A 4944-nucleotide genomic window follows, 5' to 3' on the forward strand; every position below is an offset into this window, starting at 1 on the left:
TATCTGAATTTATTTTTCCCTTCTTAGATTAAAATAATTGAATTAGTTACTCTCAACAGTTCACAGCTCTCCTTTATTTTATTTTTATGTTTATCAGCAACCTATATGCCCATATCTATCCCCACAGAGACATTCACTCTAAAGTATTTCATTCATAACCTGAAAAATATTACATACATTTTAAAATGACAGTTTCTAGTGTGTTTGCCTTATATAAAAGTTGTGTTAGCAATCTCATTCTCTTTCTTACATTTTTCCTTGCACCATTTTTAAGATCTGTTTATGTTGTAGTACATGTTTACTACTTCAACTCTGGAATAGTAATCCACATTTCACTTATCCATTCCCTTAGAAATGCACACCTAGAGAACTTCCAATGTTCTGCCACCACAATCAGAATTACGATGCAAATGTTCCTCATAATGTACCTGCATGAGCTTTTTCTTGGAGTCTGTGGTAGTTAGATTCAGTTGTCAACTTGGCCAGGTGAGCATACCTAGTCTTGTTGCTGTGGACACAAGCCAATGGTACGTGAACCTCATCTGTTGCTAATTACATCTGCAGTTGGCTAGGAGGTGTGTCTGCTGCAATGAGTGACGTTTGACTTAATTGGCTGGTGCTTAAATGAGATAGCACAAGGTAGCACAGCATAAGCGGCTCCGCATTCCTCATCTCAGCACTTGCAGCTCAGCTCAGGCCTTTGGAGATGCAGAAAGAAGTCACCCCGGGGAAAGTTGTTGGAACTCAGGGGCCTGGAGAGAAGACTAGCAGAGACCATCCTGTGCCTTCCACGTAAGAAAGAACCTCAGTGGAAAGTTAGCTGCCTTTCCTCTGAAGAACTTACAAAATAAATCCCCTTTTATTAAAAGCCAATCCGTCTCTGAAGTGTTGCATTCCGGCAGCTAGCAAACTAGAACAGAGTCTTTACCTGAATGTGATTGCTCTGTAAATGCACACTTATTTTCACTAACTAGTCCAACACTGTCCTATCGAGCACCTATGTCAATGTACATACACCTCTACCGGAAAGGTAGGCCCTTCACACTTCACCAATGCTTGGAAACAATTTGACTTATTAACGTTTACAACTAATTAGAATAAAGTGGCATTATATTCTTATTTTAATTTGCACTTTTCTGATGAAGTTTGTTGAGCAATTCTTCATAGGATTGCAAGTGATTTGGATTTCTCTTTCTGTGAATTAACTCTTTTGCCATTTTCAGTAGAAGTTCCTGGGTTTGTGTGTGTGCATGTAATTGCATATTTCTTGTAAATTAAGTTTTAGAATTTAAAAATGACCTATTCCAAAACATACCATTCATTGAACTGAAATTTTAATTTGAATGTAGTTAATTCCATCATTGATTTGCATTATGGCTATTAATTACATTTCTCTTTTTTCACTTTCAAATTAAGTTTTTAATTCAGTTGGAGTTCACATTCATCTATGATGATAATGTTTTTTTCCCAATACTGTTTCCTACTGAAGAGTCCATCTTTCCTGTACATGTGGATCTGTTTCTGAATTCCTTCTATTACATTGGTTTCTATGTCTGGTTTTTTTAATAAACATCATACTATTTTTATTACTCTATCTTTGGATTATATTATATTATTTGTAGAGTAAGTCCGAACTTTGTTCTTCCTTTTTAAAATCGACATAATTATTCAAGGATATTTTATGCTTCTTTATAAATTTTAGCATACATTTATTCTTCAAAAGTCTGCTGGGATCAGATTTAAATTATAAACTAATTTATTGAGAATTAACATATTTACAGTAAACTATATCACTCAAGGTGAGCTTTCATTTGTGGTCATGGAGAGGTCTACAGTTATGCCAGTATTCTTTCAATACAATTTTACATTTTTCTCCATAAAAATTTTCCATGTCCTTTGTTGGATTAATTCCTAAATCATTTTAAAATTTTTGCATATGAATGATGCTCTTTGTATTCCATTGTATTTCCTAGTTGGTTATTTCTGGTACATATTGATTTTCTCAGATAATCATGACAAATTTATTTTATCCTGAAACTTTGTATTTTATTAATTTTAATAATGTTTGGGGTAATTATGTAGGATTGATCATATAATCTTTTAAAAAATGAAAATATTTTCCTCCCTTCTAATCCTTACATTTTTTATTTCTTTTCCTTACTTATAAAAGTGATCAGAAGAGAGAGTAGGGCAAGATGGCCGTGTAGGGAGGTGTGGAATTTAGTTAGTCCTCTAGGGCCGCTAAAATAGCCAGGAACTACCCGGAACAACTGTTTGGGGAACATCTGTGACCAGATACACATCTTACATTAGTCTGGGACGTGTGGAAGGGCCAAGATCACAGGGCAGAAATGTAGGTCAGTCCCCCAAGCTGCGGAGGTTGGCGCCCCTCCCCCACTAGCACGGCAGGCTATTTTGGAGACACTTCTCTGTGGGAAAAAGAGGCAGTGTCTACTGGGACCTGGGATGGTAGCTCAGTCAAGCTCCAGCTGAGGTTTTAATTGACAGGTTTGGACGGCTGAATATGGGCTCTGAGCACAGACAGGCATAGGGCAAGCAGAGCAAGGAACCCTGAGGTCTCTCCCAGCAGAGACAGGGTGGAGCCGACAGAGAAGAAAAAAATACAAGAAAACAAGGTCTTTTGGAGTTGGCTGGGCTAGAGTGCTGGAAAAGGGCTGTGCCTCAAGAAAAGGGATACATAGAACTGGGTACCCTTCATTGGCAAACCCAGGGAGCTTGGGATAAGCTCTAAAAAGGATTTTTTTAAAACTATTCTTAGCAGCCCATTTAAGAAAGCCTCAGGCGTTTTCAATTGTCAGCAGTGACCCAGACAAGGGCAGAGTTAAGATATGTCTCAGAGACACAGTAACTAGTCAGGTGAAGGAGATAATTCCCTCAAGGGCCTATCTTTCTCCTAAAAAATGGGGTTGGGCCAGCACAGATGGCAGCTCATATTCAGAGAATTCAGATCCCAGGGCCAGCATAACAGAAAAGGCTTAAGCCTGTTTTCTACCTTGGCCTCTGTCTCAACCACGCACCTGGCAGGGACAGGGCTCCTGAAATGAAAGGCACCACACCACTATTTGCCTGGGGAGCTGTGGCTGACAAGCACTACTGCTGAGCAGGATAGGAAAAGCACAGAGGAAGCGCTTCAGGGGAAAGTCAGACAACCTGCTGAGTCTCATTCCCAGAGAAACTTGATGCTATTTACACCCTCCTCCTGATGCTTGGGCCTGCTTTTTCGTCTGGGGAAATCTGATTGGGGTTGATCATATCTGAGGAGACCCTCTTCAAAAAAAGGTTCCATATAACAGAATCAGATAAACAAGAGCTGAAAAATTCTGACCAGTTGGGTAGAAGCTATGCTAGAGGTCTAGAATAGAGAACAAAATCAATCAACAAGAAAACCCTGGGTATGAAAATGAAAACAACCTCCAGAGTAAACTAATTAAGGAAACAAGATGGCTGAGACATGAGCAAAAAATCATGAATCAAACCAGGAAGCATGAAGATATGGCCAAGTCAGAGGAAACTAACACTTCAAATGCGATACAGGAGTTGAAACAATTAAAGTTGTTCAAACAAACCTTCTAAATCAAATCAATGAGTTGAGGGAAGATATGGCAAAGGAGATGAAGTATATAAAGAAGACATTGAGCAACAATAAAGAAGAATTCTATAGCTTGAAAAAAGCAAATGGCAGAATTTATGGGAATAAAGTTATGATAAAAGAGATGAAAAACACAATGGACCTACAACAGCAGATTTGAAGAGGCTTATGGTAGGATTAGTGAACTAGAGGATTGGACATTTGAAATCCTAAACAGAGAAAAACAGATAGGGAAAAGAATGGAAAAATATCAGCAGGGTCTCAGGGAATTGAATGACAACATGAAGCATGCAATATATGTTATGGGTTTCCCAGAAGGAGAAGAGAAGGGAAAAGGGGCAGAAAGGGTAATGGAGAATATGCACTGAAAGTTTCCCAACTCTTATGAAAGACATCAAATTATAGATGTAAGAAGCACACCATACCCCAAACAGAATAGATCCAAATAGATTTTCTCCAAGACACTTACTGATCAATTTTGAAATGGCAAGGATGAAGAGAGAATTTTGAAAGCAGCAAAAGAAAAGTGATTCATCATATATAAGGGAAGCTTGATAAGACTATGTCCAAATTTCTCAACAGAAATCATGAAGGCGAGGAAACAGTGGTATGATATACTTAAGATACTGAAAGAGGAACACCTGCCAACCAAGAATTCTATATCTGACAAAACTGTCCTTCAAGAATGAGGGAGATTTTAAAATACTTTCAGGCAAACAGACACTGAGAGAGTTTGTGAACAAGAGACCTGCTCTACAAGAAATATTAAAGGGAGCACTACACGCAGATGGGAAAAGACAGAAGAGGTTTGGAGAAGAATGTAGAAATGAAGACTTTTGGTACAATTAAAAAGAGAGAGAGAAAAAAATAAGATATGACATATAAAATCCAAGAGACAAAATGGTAAAAAAAAAGTATTGCCTTTACAGTAATAATATTAAATGTTAATGGGTTAAACACCAGAAGGAAAGATTGAAGATAAAAACTGGGGCTGTATAACTTAGCAGAGACCAGAATGGACAATGTTGGTGATTAAATGTACAAATACAAGAAAGGTTTTTACATGAGTGAGAATGAATGAATGTCAGCATTGCAAGGTGGTGAAAATGGGATGGCATATGGAAAAAACACAATCAATGCAATCTAGGGCCTATAGTTAACAGTAATATTGCAATATGCTTCCATTGATTGTAACAAAGGCAATATACCAAAACTAAATGTCAATAAGAGGGGTGTAAGGTGGATCTATGGATTCTTGGTGGTGTTATTGTTTCTCCTTTTCATTTTTCTTATACTCTTCTTTTTTCCCTTCTTTTTTCTTTTCAGAAGAAATG

This window comes from Tamandua tetradactyla, chromosome 7 (genome assembly GCF_023851605.1).
Source record: "Tamandua tetradactyla isolate mTamTet1 chromosome 7, mTamTet1.pri, whole genome shotgun sequence".
Taxonomy (NCBI): domain Eukaryota; kingdom Metazoa; phylum Chordata; class Mammalia; order Pilosa; family Myrmecophagidae; genus Tamandua; species Tamandua tetradactyla.